The sequence below is a fragment of the Apus apus genome, chromosome 26 (assembly GCF_020740795.1).
Source record: "Apus apus isolate bApuApu2 chromosome 26, bApuApu2.pri.cur, whole genome shotgun sequence".
Lineage (NCBI taxonomy): Eukaryota > Metazoa > Chordata > Aves > Apodiformes > Apodidae > Apus > Apus apus.
Genome location: NC_067307.1, coordinates 3127665 through 3147729, shown reverse-complemented (window position 1 = coordinate 3147729; position 20065 = coordinate 3127665). Strand labels below are relative to the sequence as shown.

General features: G+C 45.3%; 1 long non-coding RNA gene across 1 annotated transcript in view; it reads right to left on the bottom strand.

Annotated features, from left to right (window-relative positions):
• Positions 1 to 16081, bottom strand: part of LOC127394770 (uncharacterized) — a 104351-nt gene extending 88270 nt beyond the window's left edge. Inside the window, exon 1 of the long non-coding RNA XR_007891684.1 lies at positions 15987 to 16081. This is a non-coding gene — a long non-coding RNA (uncharacterized LOC127394770). The remainder of the gene's footprint in view (positions 1 to 15986) is intronic.
• Between the last annotated feature and the right edge of the window lie 3984 nt (positions 16082 to 20065).

Below are 20065 nucleotides of genomic sequence, written 5' to 3'. Positions count from 1 at the left end.
CTGCTCCAGCTCATGTTCTCCCTACCCCACGCAGACACATGAAACTTGTCACTCAGACATCAAAGGCTCTTTTCGCTCACCCTTTCTCAGCAGTGACACATTTTTGGCCAAGCACATCACATTAATAGAACTTGCTGTCAAACAAGGAGGCTTTCAAACAATGGAAGGATTGTACATGGCTGATGGGCAGATCACCAGGTAATGTGATGCAAGAGCTATAAAATATCTCAAAGACACAAGCAAGAAACACAGAGCCTAGTTTTGCAGAGAGACTTGTGGTTTGTAGGGATTTTTTTTTTTTAGTATAAATTCTGGAACAGACCCTGGCATTGGACTGGACTGGGTTTCCAAACCTAGCTTGAGTTTAACATGCACAATTCTTCAGCAGTGCAGGGTTTCCTTGTCTTCTCCAGTGTCTCCTTCCCCAGCACGTACTCCTCATCCTTCATTTCATTACTTGAAACAAATTATGGGCCAAGTTCAGCTGGCCTCAACGAATGAGTGAAAGCATTTAAAACACCCCATGTGGCAGTGTAACCTGTGCTGAAGCAGGCTTTTGCTCACTGGCACTCTGTACCATAAACCAAAAAAGGCTCTGTCCTGCCTGACATTGCTGCTGCTGGGGTTGAGCCCCAGAAGGAACAGCAGAGCAGCTTCTGGGAGAGCCTGCACTTTGCAACGGAGGCAGGGTGAGCACAGGGCACACACCTGCACCAGCCCCCGTGGGGATGTGCCCGAGACCTTTCCCAGTAGAGGCCTTCAGTGCTCTGGGTGATGAGTAATGAGAACCTGGGGTTGGAGTTAGTAATTGTGATGAGTCTTTGCTATAAATCACTGCTAAGCAAAAAAAAAGATCAAGAAATAGTGTAAGGAGAAAGGACAGAAGGAGAAAGAAAACTGTGCACCCAACTGTAACCCCAACTCACTCTAGCAACTCGCCTGGTAAGGGACCCCAAAAGGTTTTATTTCTTCCAGAGCCTCTAGAAAAGCCAGTGGCTGTGACAGCACTGGTGAGGAGTGCCTGGGCAGCACATGCTGCCATGGCTGGGCCAGCAGCACTGGGGGCACTGCAGGAAATTCATCCAGGGATGCCAAGCCTGTGTTAAAATTATCCTACTGTTGTGGAGGCTGGATCTTGCTTCAGGACACAGAAGTGCAGGAGACAAGCAGGGCCCTGCCTTGTGCCAGGGAGAGCACAGGCAGGCATGAGCCTGGATCTGGGCAGTCCTGGCAGAGATCTGCCAGGATGGGATCCCAGTCCAGGCTGGTATCTGCTGCACACCCTGTAAGGGTAAAGTGTCACCCACTTCTCCTCCTGCCTTCTCCAGCACCAGGGAGCACAGGAGCCCTACACCACTTGGTTTGTGGTCCAGTGGGGAAGACAGGGATAGGTCAGAGCAATTGAAACCACCTTTGGCTTCAGTCGTGCAGGCCACTGAACAGCTATTACTGAGTGAGGGGGTTTGGCCCTGGGTGACCTGGGTTCAAAGGGATGACCCAGGTTCAAAGCAGTGACCCAGCCCTCAGAGGCTGCCCAGCCCTTCAGCCCAGACTGTCCCCTGCAGGGATGCTCTGCAGAGCTTTGATGAGCTCTCACATTGCATACACCCTTCTGCACACCTTCAGGATTATTACTGAGACACAAAGTATGGCTGACTAGAGAGATGAAGATATTAAGCATGTGTCTTTGTCAGTTATGGCCATTATCATTAGCAGACTAGCTACTATTCCCTATATATTCCTTTTAGAACCGTTTACAGCTGAAACATTTTTAATGGCTCGATGAATATGAATGCAACATTTATAACCATTTACACATATGAGACTTTGGGGCACATCCATCTTTCATTGCAGGCACAGAACCTCCCATTACCACCCTGTCACACTGGAGAGGGAGTGGGCAGAAGAGCACCCCACTTTGTGGTGAAAGATGAGGGCATCATTTCCGCCTGTTGTGCAAAACACATGCTCAGAAATTCCCCTTATTGTCAGCACAGATTCTCTCCCCAGTCATACACTTATTTAGACTCTTCATACTTTCATTAACAATGGAAAAATGCAGGCCCTTACATCTGTTAGCAGACATAATTTTAGACAAATACAACTTCTTATCAAATAAGCCTGCAATAAATGTTTCATGAACAGAACCCTTCAATAGAACTCCCAACACTAATTTAATGAGAAGTATCAAATGATTTTTTTTTATTCTGATATCTCCCCTGAGACAAATGATACTTTGCAGGCCTATTTTTAACAAATGAATTATTGACTCAAACTGGCACAATTAATCACAATATAATGGGATCAGGGGATGTTAGAGGCTCATTCAGCACGGCAGATGATGAGTACTGACTCTTCCAAGAAATGAGGCTCTTTAATCACTCCCAGATTAACAGCTACATGCTTTCAAATTTCAATCACTGGGAACTGGCAGTGTGGAATGAAAAGGGCCCACTCCAGCAAGAAGGAAGAAAGTGGAAGGATTTCTTGCCCCATGAGAGTCCTGGTGCTCATTGTGTTAGAAGCAAGCACCCAAGCTCCCTTGGGAAAGGACACGATCTAAATCATGCTGCATTTCCAGGAATTCTTCCTTCCAGTCTTTGCCAGGTAAGAACTTGATTTCAGGAGGACAGAGCATCCTCTTAACTAATCCTCTCTTTATTAGGATAACTGTTCCCTAAAGTTTTTATACCTCCCTACAAAAGGTGCTGCTACATTGCATGCCACGTATACTGTCTCCTTGTGGGAAAGTGTCAGGGAATCCTATTTAGCATTTGCAGAGGGGGTTTGTGTGCCCAGTGCACCAGCACCCTGCCAAGGGGATTGCAAAGCTGCACTTTAGGCCCCCGGTGTAAAACCCATTGCTGATTTCTCCCCGTGGCTGGACTCTGAGCTCCTGCAGCTGCACAGCTGCAGACAACAGCAAGAGCCTTCCTCACCCCGAGGATTTAATGTAATTGTCTTGCCATGATTGGGACTGGAAATTCTTTCCACCCCCCAGACAACATTTGACCCAATTAAAGAGTAATTCAGAAGCTTTTGTGACAAACGATAACAAAATGGTAAGTACACAGATTAACTTTTAAAGCCAGAAATGGCAAAGGAAATTAAACAAAATTAACCCCAAGGCAAACTGGATGCTGAAACTGCATGGACAGTCAAATACTGCCCCTGCTTTACTTTGCTAGTCTGGAGTTTAGGGTTCTGTCTTTTCTCAGCAACAGTTCGTGACATCTCAGACACCTCTAGCAGAGCTTTTTGCTTCAGCCTGGGCTGCCTGAGGTGCCTGCAATACCCTGGGAGCTCACAGGGAAAACCTCTTAATTTGACAAGAGACTTGGCAAGTAAATGATGGATAAATAGATTCCAAGCAGATGAGCTTCAAAACAAAAACTCATTTTTGTCAATTGCAGTTATAAACAATTTTAAAAAGTAGCTCCTTTCTAAACTGGAGAAAAGAAGCAACTTCCAGGGTGGATCATGTCCATCATCTGGCCTTCTACAGTGACCTGCACCCAGTGCCTCAGCAAAAGGATGAAGAAACTTCATAGCAGGATGTTAAAGAAACAAAAGAACTCCACAAAGATGAGAATCACACAGCCCACCTGGCAACCTCTTCCTGACCACTTCAAGTTATAAACAAAAACAACCCCTGATCATATGTTTTTGCATTCGGTTGCTGGCTAGTGTCAGTCTGCTACATACTGACATTATTTAGGTAAACAGACAATCTCCTTTTGAGTCATACACGTTTGATTACTGTTTGGTGTTAGACTGCTACATACTAATGTTATTTAGATAAATATTTGATTTCCCTTTGATTCATGTACAGAAAAGTAAATAAACTTCCTGGCTAAGCACTGAGGAAGGAAATCATTGGCTACCTCTGAAATCATTGTCCAAGGGTGAATTTCATTGACGTTGAAGCCAATGTTAATATTTGTACTCAGGGCTATCAGAAAGAAACTGATTTTTTTTCAGGCTGGGATTCTGTGTAGGAGCTGATAGCAGGAAGAGATACTGAAGATGGTTTTCCCTCTGTGCAGGAGCCTTGTGCTCGCTCCGTACCAAAAGGTATTTGCCAAGAGTGTTATGACATTGCACAGTTGTTTCCTAAGAAAATCTCCCAGTCATCTTTGCTACTTGATGTACAATATTAGTCTTTCAACCCAACCAAATACTAACAGCTCAATACATCTAAAATTGTCAATATGGTAAAAAATAACCCTTTTCCCTCAACTTTGGATTTTGCCTGAGAGTGGGTAACAGTGTCCACTAGGATTTCACTGCAAGAGAAGCATCCAGATTATTTTCCTGATACAGAAACAACTCCAGTTATTTTGACTGGGAGAGATGGGAGTTTTCTGTCCACTTCAGTCCTGACTCTTGCTGCAGCTGAGTGCAAGAGCCCCTCACCAAACGGATTTGCTCTGTGCACCACGTGGCTTTAACAGCTGCACATTCTCAAGCAAGGAGGAAACACGGCAGCTCCCATGGTTGCTGAATCCACACAGAAAGGGGGAACAGCTATTTGCAATGGAAAAGCAGTGGGAAGGAGACTGGGAAAGGTGGCAGATGTGCTGGCTGTGCCAGACATTTTCCAATGTGTCTCACTGTCTGTGAGGCCGAGTGCAGGAGTGTGAAACGCTTGTGCCTCAAGATGCCTGAGCCTGCTCAGCACCAGGGCTGAGCTCCGAAACAGGGCCAGCTCCTTGGTCTCCAGTGGAGCTCTGGTAGCCAAAAAACATTCTCTTCTTCATTTTAATTTATAGGCCTGTCAGAAAGTTAGAATCGATTGAGAAGAGGTCTTGTTTCATCTATGGTGGGAGGAAATCAAGTGATGTTAGCAGCAACGCTGGGCACATTATCATCTGCTGGTTCCATTTAACAACTTCTCCCGACATGTGCAGTTTACATTAGGGTATCCTGCACATGTAGGCTTTGGCTGAAAGTATCCTCCAGAGCTCTGAATTTATGGTCATGCAAATACGCAGAGAGGCAAGAAACAGGCATGCCAAAGAATGAAGGAGGAAAGCCTTCTTTGTTTCTGCTTCTAAGTCTTGTTAACCCCAACTCTGCCATGCTGTGACAAGGGGTGCTGGGGTTTCAACCCACACCCTCATCTTCTGTGATGGCAGCTCCTCAAATACCACCATCCTGCACAGATTTACTTGGCTTCCATGGGCAGCTGGAGCCGGGCCTCTGAGAAAAGATCTGCTTTCAGCCAAGCTGTCTTTTTCTCTCTCTGCAGGCCTGGCATAACAACAAGCCTCATTCTGCCACTATTCCTCGCAGTTCTGCATCCCTTGAGGAGTCTCCTGAGTCCCAGCACTGCCAGCACAGGGCAGCAAATCAACCACTGGGGTCCAAACTCCACAAGAACCAAATAGTTTGTTCCTTATCATTGCTACCTTTCACCTATTTTTTCTTCTGACCAAAGATCAGTGTGACATAAGAGGATGAAGAGAATCTCTTTGTCTCTCCTTTCAGCAGAACTTCACTCTCCAGCAATGACCCCGAAATGCCAGTCAGAGACATCAGCCTTGAACCCAAGAGCACTGCAGATACACAGTGAGGGCCCTGAGCTTGTTATTAGCCCTTCTTGCCCAGCTGATGAGCTTGGGCACAACTGTGCCAATGCTGGAGTTGTGGCCTCAACATCACTTTGGTGCCTGTGCATGGCACCAGCCGATGGCTGGAATTTTTGTCACAGTGGAATTGCAGGCTTAATGAAAGGAAAGAAAAACAAAAAGACGTTGCTGAAAGACCTCCATTTCACGTTAGGGCACAAACAATATATATACAACCCATGCAGCAATCTGTCACCTGTCAGCTGTGGGCAAAAGCACGGTGGGAAATTCATTTTCAAGTGCAATTTCAGGAGCCTGTTGATCTGATGCTGCGGAACAGTGGGAATGGATCAAATGGGAAGTTTCCTCACTGCGTGCTTTCCACAGCAAAGATGTAGCCTACTACAAAATAAAAATGTATCTAAGAAATGTTACCTTTTTTGGAACGTTTTTCTGTGCTAGGATGGTGTGTCAGTTCCTGCCAATGAACACAGTTTCATGGACTTTGGAGGAGTAATCTCATTTTATACCCAGAGGAAACACGACCCTCTGTTCTGAGGAGTGGCCACGTGGAACAGGAGGGTTAAAGCAGCAAGAAGTCACCAAGATTAAGTTACTCGGATTACCATAAAAATGACAGCATCTGTCACCAACAGCCAGAGAGCATTTTCCCTTGCCACTCCAGGAGCCACCATGGCTGGAGGTGGCCATGCAGCCCTCAGAGGGCTCTGCTGCCTGTGGGGCTGAACACAGCCCCGGCCAGCCTGGCCTGGCTGACCCATGGGGACACGGGACTGTCCCTTCTGGCCACACGCATGGTCACTCCAGTGCACTCTGGTCACAACTGCTGTACAGTTCTATTTTGGGATAGTTTTCATTACTCCTAATTTATATCAGGAAGAGCTGCATTTAGTATGAAGTACTTAGTACTGTCACTTTAATGTGATGCTTAGTGCACATTTTTAGAGCTCTGGTCATTAACTACACGACAGATTTCAGCCATGGATTTACTATGAAGTGCTCCAAGGCCTCACTTGGCTTTGGGAGGATGTTGCAGCAGCCTCATCAGTGTTGCCTCTCCTACAACATACACTCTGTATATATCACATATACCCCTTTCTTCATTTTGATATCACCACTGACCAGCAGTCCATCTCTAGGTGTGTTATTTTTTAAGAGAGATTCTCAGATTCAGAGACTTACAAGCTTTCAGCCAATATAAATCAGTGTGCTAAGAAATGAAAGTGAGTGTATGAGTCTTGAGAATGCTTATTATTGCAACAGTTCAAAAATGCAATCTCCTATTTGTGAGAAAAACACAGATGAAGTTGTTCCTGCATGGATAAAAATGACCCACATTCCTACTTTCCTCTTAATTTTTTAATAAGCTGATTCATTCACTGCACAATATCACCACTTGTTCATATATTTATCAAAAACATTAATAAAATATTCACTTGTATTTGTTTACCAAAACTGGCTTTTATGGAGATGAAATATTTCTAAAATCTGCTCATTTGTGTTTTTCACCAAGCAATATTTTAAAAGAACAAAACATAATTTGTGTTGGTGAAACTTAAAGAATTTTGACAGCAGCAACAACTTGTTTTGCAAAAACTGTTTTTGAGGGAAAAAAAGCAACTCTTTAAAATTCCACAATTTAATATTTAAAACAACCTGCTTCTATGTTTGCTCACTGCTGAACTCTGTGTGTCCTTGATGCCATCTGAGGCATCTGAACAGTGTAGAAACATAAATATAAATGAACATACTAAACGGGGATTGCCAGCTTGTCTAGCCCATCATCCTGAAATGGCCATTTGCGACAGATCCTTGAAGCTCAGGAATGCAATTCCTTTCCTTCCAAAGGTCTTGTCTACAGGGAACGTTGAGGAAAGTTGAGAAAAATGAAGCCAAAGTATGAAGTTAATGTGCATACATCAAAGTTCTGTGGTCAGATGGAACTGCAGCAAACTCAGACATGTTATTCTGAAGCAGAGGAACCACATGAGGGTTTAATAGCCTTGAACTTCTGTTTGCAATCTCATACAATTAGTGACTCCTCATGGCTCCCCACCTAGACAGGCCCTAAGCACACTCAGGAGCTCATGGGCTGCATGAGTTGTTTCTGTGCCACTTCAGGTCACTGGGAGCTGCTCCAGGCACCTGAGCTGCCCAGGACAGTGCCCTCAATTCACTGCCCTCAGGCCTCAAGACAGGAATGTGGGATCCAACTGTCCCCTTGCTGCTGCTGCAGCAGGACCTGGGGCTGTTCCTCTGTTTCACAGCAGCTCCAGCTACCCCAGATGATGGTGCTGCCAGTGAGACCCAAGTGAGGAACAGCAGATAATTTTCTGGGCTTTCTACAAAGTGCATCTGTTCCATCATGCTTTTCTGATAGTAGGAAGTAGGACTTGGGAAGTTTTGCTACAGAAACCACAATTACTTGTGGTGTGTGTTATTAATCTTTTTATTATTTATGAGAACATCACAACTGAACAACTGAGCAAACAAAGGCCCCCTTCCTCCAGCCCTTCTTGCTTACAATCCAATGGAAGCAGGTGGACTGTGCTTATGAGCACAGGTTGACTTTTACAGACATACAAGCACTACCTAGAAACCCAGGGAGAAATCACACTGTTTCTGATTGACAGGTGCCACGGTGATCAATAAGGGCAAAGAAAACAATCTGAAATCACTGCTCAAATTGCTGTTAAACAATTTGGGCAAACAATGGCAAGTCTCCACTGTCAGCAGTGAGTGACACTGGCATTGTCTCCTGTTGATCAATACCACCCCACACATGCCCTGTTCTTCCCAGCAACCAGCTGTGCCTCCAGGGGATACTGCATGGAACTGGAGGGGGACAGAGCTGAGAAAAGATCAGGAAAGAATCAAGCATGGGGGACCGGAGTTCATCTGTAAGCAGGTGCTAAGTGAATTCCTCCAAAAGGACAAGATTCATTCTTTTGCCAGCTTTGGGATGAATTAGCATGAATCCATAATCCATAAATCCTGGAGGCAGCAGAACAGCATCCCTCCTGTTGTTATTTATTTTGAGATTTTCACTGGGGCAATAGCTTTACGTTTGACATTTATATAGGTCACAGTGAGCTAATAGCCATCTGCCATCTGGGGACTTTTATAATGAACATTGCAGAAGACTATGAAACAATCTCTGGCATTTCCGATTTGAACATAAGCTGAAATAGGGTTGATCTTTACAATATGCTCTGCTGTCTCTCCTCAGGTTTGCATTAGTCATTTGCCTGGCCCTGCTACACACACACACACACTTGCACATATGGAAGTGGTGGGCTTCAGCTTTTCATTCTATCAGTTAATCACTACACACACGAACAACACCCAATACCTTGAACAGCTACAAAAGGCCCCCATTCACCTAAACATTCTTAAATACATTTCAGAAATATTAGTGACTCCCCAGCAGTGCAGTCCCAGGACACCCAGCTGTAGTCCTGCCTTAACTACCGTACATAAATGTGAAATCACTCCTGCAAGCTCACACAGTCTTCCCTGAGCAAAACCTCCTTGCCCTGTTCATCCCAAACACACACCAGCCTGAGCAAGGTCATGGAAGAGAGTGCAGAGGTGGAGAGTCCCTAGGAAAATTCCACAGACACAGGAGCTGACACCACTTCATTGCACTCTTTGGTGAGATCAGCTGCCTGTGAGGGATTTTTAGTGCCATGAAACACCCACAGTGTCACCTCTTGATCATCCATCTGCACCTATCCTAAAGGTGCTGTTGGTGCAGTGCAGACAGCAGGGAGCTGTTGGTGCTCTGCTGCTGTCCCCAGCTGACACACAACTGCCTATGGGCATGGCCTTCAGGTCCCTGTCCTGACAGAGCCTCCCTGCCACCTCCCTCCTGCTCACTGGGCTGGTGTATACAGAACACGGGTACTTCCCAGCACCTGGCTGCACTGTGCTGCTGTCATCAGATCTTGCAGGTGGGGAACTGATAGAGGGAAAGATTAAATGACTTGCTGAATTGTATCAGCCACCTACAAGAGCTGTTGAGTGAACCCAGGCGTCCTGAATTTCAGGTCAGCACTTCAACTGCAAGGCTGTCCCTTCTCCCAGCACCTACACGCTGTTTATTTTACGATCCAAATGTGTGAAAGGACTGAATGTGCTCAGACAGATGAGAATATCCCATCTCAATTAGTCACTCTCCAAAAAGCCTCCTAAGGGGCCAGGCCTCCTTAATGCTGCATGTTCCTCCTGAGTTCCCCAAGCCTCAGCAGGCCTCAGGGTAATAAATTACATTTGTCTCTGCCTTAGCAGCAGCAGCCTGGCCGAATCCTCCTCTCCATGACTCAACTCATGATGAAATGCCTATTTCCTGGTGCTGAGATCTGTGAAAATTGGTCTTTTCAGCCTCCCTCCTGAGGGAACGTGCCTCAGCGAGGCGGCTGGAGGCATCTTTGATCAGATGGGCTTTGCTCCCTTCCCTTTGCCCCTTGATACAGACGCCGGGTCCTGGGGTGTCACTTATTTGTATTATGTCTTTCAAGGACGACACACAGAGTACGTTTGAAATCCAACCCCTTCTCCTGGGGCTGTGGGGATGGGAAATCAGGGAGATGCCTGAACACTGACCAGGTTTTGACCTGGTCTTACAAGGACTCAGGTTACACAAAACGCTGTGCTGGCTTTGATAAGCATAAATCTTCTGGGCTGCAACTTCTGCAAAGTTCAGCAGGTGACAGCTTAAATCACTTACTGCTCAGCTGCTGCCTACCAATGGTGACAGACAGAGGGGGCAACACAGGCTGAAGGGTGGCTAGGACAGTCCACCTTCCCCACCATGGTCGTTCTCCATTCCCAACATCATGCTCCTGCCCTCTGCCCAGCTGCGGCAGGTGGCTGTGGGGTGGCACAGCATGCTTTTTGTGGGCTGAGAGGCTTCTGCTGATTACAGACACTAACCACGACTTCCCAAAGCCCTGCGTCCCCTCCAGGCTCCAGCATCAGCCAAGTTCTGACTTCCCTGGCCTCCATGGATGGGGTTACCTTGCAATGCTGCTGCAAACAGGCAGCTCTGCCCGTGCCACAGCCACCGCTTCACCTCTGCTCCCCAGGGCTGCATTTTCAGTACACAGGATGGCATAAGAAGATAACTGGTGGAACAGCCCTATCTCTACCTCTTCCACCTCATGCATGCTCCCTTCTTCACAACAGCTCCCAGTCCAGGCTGTGCTGTTCAACTCCTTCTTCTAAGCACCACTGGGAATACACGGCCCAGCACAGCAAGGGTTTCTGCTATTGTTATTAGCGTCCATGTCACAACTGCTGCCACAGGATTTCCATTACACCCAGGGCTCACAGTGTGCAGAAGGTGCCAGGAGCTCATCCCAGCCTGTTTTCCCCCAGCTCCAAGATGTGAGGCCCAGCTCTCTCTCTGAATTACAAGAGGGGTATGCTTGACAGGGTTTCAGTTAGGGGGGATATCACCAAAGGGGACAGAAGAGCAATTAAAGCAAAAGGCTTTGGGACTGCACTTCTGCACCAGCCACATGAGGTAAATTTAATTTTGCTTTGCTGCTTAGTGTTTTCCTGCATTCCTGTCCTGCTCCATAGCTACCCCAGAGCACCCAGCTGCCCCTTCCTTCAGTCCCTGCACCCTGTCCTGCTCAGCCCTTGCCAGCAGCTTCTGAGGACCTGCCACGGCTCATCTCTGTGCTCTGCACTCCCTTCAACTACTGACTCTTGCAACCTGATGTCAATCACAGCTATTTTAATGTGCTAACTTTCTACATCCACACTTGTGCTTACTTAACAATATATGCTGCTTTGATCAGTGTAACACAAGCAGAACCAGCAAAAATGAGCCCCTTCCCTTTCCTGAAGCAAACCTCGCCAGGCCTTGGGCTTGTAAAACCAAAGCAATTGCAATCCTTAATTTTATTTCCTTTATTTCCAGGCTGTTAGGTGCTGGTTCTGATTAGGGACATTCTGAGCAGGCATAAAGCTATTTATCTTAAATAAAAAACATGTTCAGCTTTAGGGGGGGGGAAAAGCATGACCTTATCAATTTAGAAAAAATGTCTTTTCAAGCAGTCTTGTGGACAAGGCTGTGTTAAGCCAGGTGACTTGGGAAGCAACCTTTCCTGCTTTCCTGGTTTAGAGATCAGAAGGACCTTCACTGTGGGTAGAGTGACTGGACTTCACCATGGGATTTGAGAGGACAAGTCTCCAAGCCTTTTCAGGAAATGCAGTTTCAGAAGCACATTTAGAGATAACTTCTTACTTACTTCTGAGCCTCAAAAAATTAAAAGGAGATTTCACTTAGACTTCACTTGGGTAAATATGAAGACACTACCTTGATTTCAATGGGGTACAACTGAGTATGTCCCTCATACCCTGGGTAAAGCCTAAGTTGCTGCACTGGGACAGGCTGATACAGGGACAGTAACCTGTGCTGCTGAACAACCACGCTTGCAGAAGAGCTGCTCTGGACGGCTGCTGCTGAAAACAAAATCAAATATGGCCCAATGGCTGGATTTACCCTGGTGTAAGTAAAACCACCATCATGCCTTCAGAGGCAAACCTGATCCTGCTAGCACAGCTCCGTGACCAGTGTGCACAGACTTCACTACAACAGTGTCACTTTTCAACAAGCTGCCTAGATGTCACACACAGGAGGCATGTGCTGCATACACGTGGCTCTGTGGTGAAAACTCAGAACCAACCATTTAACCCTATCCAATTTGGGCATGAAATCTGCCAGCCCCAGCACCCTGACTACACTTTCCCCTTCAAAGCAGCTCCTGCCTACTCTGGGTAGCAGAACCTTATCTTCATTTTCATCTGTCATTCTTGATTTTTACACCTCTTTGGATCTGTGCACTCTCCCCCTACTCCCCCAGATCCTATGACCTCAAGGTCCTTCACCATCCAGTGCCAAAACCATGTCAGAGCTGAGCTTCTGCTCCTCAGGAAGGAGTTACTGGGTCCTTTCCCTGGTCAGGGTTCAGGTTAGGTTGAAAAGGAGAAAAAGTCAAAGCAGGCTCTGGTGGAGGAGTCCACGGACAGCTGCTGTAGTGCAATACAGGTGGCTGGACTTCAAGTTTGCTGAGAACAGCAGGAAGTGTTTTGAATGCACCAAAATGCCTTCTATGGTTTTCTTTTTATTCATTATTTTTACCCTGGTTATAGACAGAGGGTGAAATGGCTGTACTGGGACTTAGGCTAAATGCTCAACGATGAGAACTTACAAAAACCTTAAGACTACCTTTCAGGACTGAAAAGACTGATCACAGTAACAAGTCTGAGAACCAAATTGAGGTTGATGTACCCAGTATGGGAATTGATCCCTTTTAAGTGACTAAGTCTGTTCTGGTAATAGCTGCTATTATATTATTATGAGTGGGAAGGAGTTCTCCTACAGACCAGGGCCCCACTGTGCTACCAGCTCAATGTGGCAGAAGAGAGGCTGTTTCCCCCAGGGCTGCCAATCCACATGTGGTTCTGCAACGTGCTGCTAGCCATGGCCTTAAAAACCTGCCTCTGGCACCACCAGTGTCAAAATCTTTCTCACTTGATATTTTTCAGTTTATCATGACTTCATTAAGCAGATGCTAGACAGATGATGCGACACTTTCAAGAGAGGGGTGTTTCCCAAGTGCTTGGGGGTTTGCTGCCTGGCTCTGATGTCAATACAAAAACTTTGGCAGACATCAGAGGACTCTGAATCAAACACTTCTCTTTCCCTAAGTCATGCTTCTGTTGTCATTAATATATTCACTAGTCATTCTGTGATAGCTACAGGCAGCCTGGCAACACCTTCAGGGAAACTTTATGGGACTGAAACACACCATCACGCAGCCCTCAGTGTTAGTCCTCCTGGACCAGGACCTCATTACTCCAAATGCTGAACAAGCACTGGCAAACCAGACTGCCCCAGAATGCTGACCAGAAAGTGCAACAGACCAGTGCAGTTGCATGCACTTCAAAATGCTAATTTATTTTCCCAATATGTCAGTCAGTTTTATGATATGAGAATTTGTTAACTGAAAAGCTATGGGTTTCTCTCCAGTGTAGGGAAGGTCAGCATTCTCTGAAGTGACTGTGGGTTCCTCTTGTTGGCATGCCAAGCCAGGGTCCCAGATAGCCAAAGGCAGGTGCTCAGCTCTGAGCAAAGACCTGGCCCCTTTCCAGCGCTTCCAGGTGGCCAACCCCAAAAGCGAAGGCATCTCCAAACAAATCACTGAAATTCTTTCACTAGGACTGGCAAATCCCCTCTAAATCTGCTTTTGCATGAGAGGTTGTGCACACATGGGGAATGTGCAGAGCCAGTGGATGCACTCCAGTTGGAGGGCCTGTGGCCCCACATGGCCACGAGGACTATTGTACCTCTCCTGGCAGTTGCTGCATTACTATGACAGCTGCAAACCCCGATGAGTGAATAACCTAATCGAGCCATTAAAAGAAACAGAAGCCCTCTGCCCTGTTTGATTTCTCTCTATAATGATGTAAAGTGCACTTTAATGGAGTCAAAGTGGTCCTGGGCCATTCTTGTTAAGGCCATTTGATGCAGTGCTATTGAGTCCCACTGCTGGCGTTCATTACCTCCCTTCAGCTCTCTCCCCTGCTGCATTGTAGTTCAGACTTCCCAGCACAGTTTCTCTGCTGCTACAGCCCCTTGCCTGCATTTTGTCTACATAAATTAGACCTTGTGCAGCATATTGGCCTGTCAGGGGACTAGGAAGAAACTGTATATTGTTTCTGGCATTCCCGGGCCCTTCTGCCCCTGACATCTGCTGTGTTTGTGACAGGGAATACATTCCTGACTCATTATCCGGGCAAGCGGAATCCCTCCCTGACAGCACCATTAATCAGAATCAAGCAGTCCAGCAAATAAAAAAAAAAAGAGAGAGAGCAGAAGAAGAAAAAGAAAGCAAGCAAAGAAAAGAGACAGTTTCTAACTTTCACTTTTGTGTCATTCCAGTGTCTGGACAAGTAGCAATCTATCTTTCTGAGTGACAGCTCTGATGGATGGCATTATTTATGCTTTTGTGTATTAAAAGACAGTTCTGGCACTGCCTTGTCACTCTTCCAGAGCTCTGAAGAAAGTTGAAATTTAATTGGAAGGAAAAGAGGGCAAAGATCGTAGGATTCTGGCTAGGGAGTGCTGCCTGGGAGGGACAGAGATTACGGTGGGAGGGACTAACTGGAAGAGGTGTAGAAATGATGCATAAATGAGTAAATGCCCTTACAGGTATACAGATTTCTATTTTCCACTCTGCATCTACATTAGGATCTCCCTGGGTTGGAGAGGTCTGTTTGTTGACACAAAGAAGTTTGATGTTCCTTGGAGGATGCACCATCTCAGGGTGAGACAGGCATATGCCTAATTTTCTGTACATAATCTGTGTGTGTTTGTGTACACAAATATTATTATATATGCACATATATCTGTGACTAAATGTGTGCATACAACAGGGTGTCTTTACATGCACGTATTTACACAAATTAGTTTCAAATAAAGGGCTTTGTTCTAGCATATCCATCTTCAGGATACAAACCACATATCTTAGTATCTACACACACACGAAGACAGTCACATGGATACATCCCAAGAGGAACAACGCATCCCTATTTTTAATTTCTGCCTTGTAAAAACTGTTTACTTACTATGCCATTTGCAAGTAAATTTAAGTACAAAGAACAGTATGATATGAAGTATCTTCCTTAAAGTCTTTTTGGGAAATAATTGTTTTGAACTTCATCTGGAAAAGGAAGTTTGACTGTTACTCTAGTTTTGTGTCGTTTTGTGTCTTTTTCTTTCTATTTATCCACACACAGGCTAGTTGACTGTTCAACACAAGAAACCCTCCATTTAGATGCCCACCCTTCCATCTGTCCCATCTCCTGCCTGCAGAAAGGCTGGGAATTGCAGGTGAAGTGCCAGGCTGAAGAGCTGCCTCATAATGACCCTTTTATAAAGGCAGAATTGCAAGGAATGTAAATCCATCTCTCTGTTTAACTGTGCTGACTGATATGCTGACAACTGAGCAATGTGTGTACACAGCATGCAGCACACTGTGCAGGAACAGCACAACAGCCAGGGTGTGTGTGGGGGATGTGACACATCGTGGAACAAGAAGAAATAAGCAGGTCATGGTCACATCAAGAGCAAACAAGTACATTTTCCTAAAAAGTGTGGATCATGTGGATTTCTGCTAGCAGTGAATTGGGCTCTGCACGTATTTATGTTCCTGTGGCCCTGGTGATGGGAAGAGCCTCTCAGGACCTGCTGTTCCAAGTTCACAATGAACAGTTGAGATTCACCTGAGCTGAAGACCATAGTTGAATTATTAAAGGACGTTACATGAATAAGACATCCTGAATTTATGTGTGAACATATATTAAAACCAAGAATCTTACCTGGAAAAACTCTTTCTTCATCACCTTCTGATGTATCCAGGACTGAAGGAAGGGAACTGCCCGTGCCCTGCTGAGCTGCAGTGCAGGATGGAGGTTGGCAGAGGTGTCCGTGCCAGTCACACACGTGCAGCTGCGTGGCTGTAACGTTGGAGAGAGATTTGGTCACAAGTGGGGCAAGGCTACCAGCCTGTACCTGCAAACCCTTCTCCCCTGCACGTGTCTGTTCCACAGGCTATGGCTGCCCCTGCAGTGCCATGCCCAGGCTGCCATGCCCAGGGATTTCTGGGTCAGACAGGATGGCACAGGGCTCTCTGCAGCACAACCATGTTTCACTCGGGGGTATTCCCCACACTGAGGACAAATAGTATTGACCTGAGAAAACATGAAATAACAAGAAACATAGCTCCTGTTATTTATAACTACTGCTTTCAGATGACCCATCTCTTGGCTATTTTGACAAACATCTGCTTTGGACCCATTAGCCAACACACAGCATTTGCTTCTAATTAATACAAATTTGTTTCATTCCCAAGTCTCAGCAGGTTTCATTTCCCCTCTCCTGGACTACTGGCATGAGCAGCAGTCACCCTACCACACCCAGCAAATCTTGACAGCCTCCACTCCTGCGACTGCAGATCCAGGGCAAAATCCCAAGCACTTCAAAACCTGCCAGTTTCTGGCTAAATCCAGGAACGGTGCTGACTTGCAGGCTCAGCTGGATTGTTACTATCATCCTCTTGGACTCTTTTTTCCTTCCTGAGGATAGAGTATCTCCTCTTCCTATCCACTGGGATTTTTCAGCTCGGCCTCATTACAACACTCACAAGCAACTCCCTATCTCCAGCACATTGACTGATCGCTATGGATGGACAGGCAGGGAACTGCTGTTCCTTGTGAGCATTTTAAACACCCACCAGCCCACAGCTCTGATTGAGATGGAGGTCACCAGAAGGCCTAGGACTGTGCACTGACTTAATCTGAAAAGATTCCCTAAAGAGATGACATCACAGCAATGAGCTATCCCTTCAGGGTGTGAAGTTGTGGAATAAACCTATTCTTTCAAGATCCAGGGCTTAAATTTCAAAGTAAGATGTGTGTGTGATTCCCCCAGGATCCTTTGAAGCCCCAGCCAGTGTTTTGAGAAGAACCTGGTCATTTTTCTTCTCCCAGTCTCAGTATGGTAGAGACTGGACTAGCTTTTTAAAAATGCTGATACCATTAAACTGAAATTGGCTGGGATGCAGGGCAGGCTGCAGTTAGAGGAGAAATATGTGGGGGGGTTTCTTTTTACTGGCTTTCAGAGGCATAAGTTGGGCTGGTCAGTAACTGCTCCAGAAGCAAACACAATAATAATCACTCATAATAGCTAGGCACAGAAGAAGAGTCTATCTTATTTGTTAGTCCTGCTGTATCTATCTTCTTGGAATTGTACTGTGAAATAAAGACATCCGAGGCTGTACCTCAGCTGGGGCAAACGGTGTAAATGTTCATAGCTCCAGTGAAGACAATTTATACCCCTTGATCTCCAAAGCCAAAGGAACATAAGCTCCTGTGTTTTAAGCATGGTAGTTGGAATGTTTAATTCTATTCTGTCGTCTGTCTGAACAGCAGGCAGAGGGAAGAGATGTCTTGGTGTCATATGGAAACCAGGGCTTGATGACGGACCGAATTAAATCCTTGCATTTGGACATAAACCATGGCAACACAAAATATGCAGCAAGTCAGGCTTGGTTTTCAATACTGAAAACACAAGGCCCCACTTGGCAAGCTGAGGAGGGGATATTAGTCAGATTTAGACATGGTTTTCTTTGTTTTATTGAAGGATAAATAATTATGTGCTGAGATATTCCAGACTCATGTTAGCACAGTTGTGTGTAAACCACAGCAGAGGATGCTGTGAGAATAGGAAGGAATGAAGGTCCTTTAACCCGCAAAGTATCTGAGAATCCTGGAAAATTTTTAGAGTTTACTTTGGAAAACAACCCCAGTTTCCTCAAAACACATCTGACATGCTAATCTCCATAAATTAAACCTTCCAGGCATTTGCTTCCTTGACATTCTTAGGTCAACATATTGCTTCAGTGTCTACCATGTCTCCTTAAGAGTTTGTCCAGCTTCACCCCTGCTCCTGCCTCACTAGGACACATCCTGAGCAGCCAGTGAGCCCTGGGCTCCCACCCCTGGGTGCTGTGCGGCTAAAAGTACACAGAGGGGGTCCTCCTGACAGGTGAGTGGCAGTGCCTACTTCTGGGTCACACAAGGAGATTTTTAGGGAAGTTTTATTATGTCTTGGTAGCAGCATTTCATATTTGATTGGAACAAATGTCTGTGCAGAACATCAGATAAAAATACTTGTAACACCACTTTTCTTTCTAAGTGCAAGAATTCTGACATGGATTTATTGAATATACCCAAATCTGCTGAATAGCTTGAAGTGAGACTCAGCAAATGAGTGTTCTGCCTCACACTCACTGTTTGTGCCACGATCTCCCAAGGGTGCTGATAGTTTCTGTTTTAAAAGAAACCCTAATGCAAAAATTGCCTGCAATAGAGGATCAAAGGTCTTACAGTCCTGTCCCTTTGCCATGATCCTATTTTTATTTCCACTGTAATACCCTGAAGGCATAGACCCTAGTTTTGTTCTGGTTGTGTTCTGTTCCTCATCCAGAGAAGACCTGTTCCCTGCCAGCAGTAATGAAGCACACAGAGACCTGACAACATTGGTCTCAGTCATTCATGTTTCTCTCTCCTGGTCAGTCTCCTCTGCTGCCAAAAAAAACTTTAAAACATCAAAGTGGAAGGTGAAAGCCACAATTCACTGGTGCAGTTCTGGAACTACCTTTTTCTAGAAAAAAAATAAAGCTGCTCTAGTGCCTGCCTCTGGAACTGAGCTCTTGAGTTGCACCACTCCCAGGTTGCTATGGCTGCTGCTTCCCATCGTGCACTGGCCTCTTGCACTCACAAGTGTAAAATGGAATTGTAAATCACTTTTTGGAAAAGGCAAGGGACATAAATGTCAGCACAGCAGAATGAGTTTACGTAGAGATGAAATCAAGCTGAGCAGCACAGATACAGCATGGAGCTGGATTTCACATTTCACTGGTGCTCTTGGTCCAGAGGTTTGCTCATTAACAAGGCTATGATTCTGTTATTGAAACTCATGGTAAGTAGTTCCTTAGGCAAAGATCCAGCAAAGCACTTAGGCAAATTCATAAATTTATGTCCCATTGACTTCTGTGCAACTATTTATATGCTCAAAGTCATGCATGTCTTAAATGCATTTCCAGATCAGGCCTTGTACTCAACAAATAGTCCATCTGCAGAATTGTAAAACCCAAGCTTTCAAAACCTATGAGTCCAAGCTCTCATTTCCCCTAAGCTACCCCGACTGCAATGCAGAATGCAACTTCAGAAATGCTTTAAAAATATATATATATTTGTTTTGAACTTCTATCTCGAATAATTCTGAATAGCAACCTAGCTGATATAAAGTAAAAGAAAGGGAAAAGAATGAGGCTGTGGCTGTCATCTGAGTTCATGTCTTTTTAGCAAGGAATTCCAGTTTGTTTTTTGCAGTTGTACTTCTTCTCCTCATTCTTTCGGCCAGTGAGTCAAAACTGACCCCCACATCTGATTAAGCTGATAAATTGAGTGGTTTGGAGCATATTTGGATTAATCAACCCTTCTTCAGAAGGGCTAATTTCATTTCTTATAGACTTCAGGCACCTGAGAGTATCAGGATGTCTTGCACTAACCCATGTGTGACTCACGTTTCACTCTTTTCTTTCCCCATTGCAGCACAACACATTCTTTAACTGGTCAAATGTTTTAAACCCCAACATGACACTCAGCAGAAAATGATTTAGTCAGCTCAAGCTTCTCCTAATATAAGTGATAATTTCATAAAACGAAAAGCAATGGTGATTTATTTTTAATGATAATCACTATTTCAGTGCATGAAACTGAGCTGTAACTGGGGTCTGCATTTCCTGCCCTATGGGAGACCCTGCAGACAAGGTGTAAGTTCTGCACAAGTCAGTTACTCTGGCTGCATTTTTGGAAAATCCTGCATTAAAGTT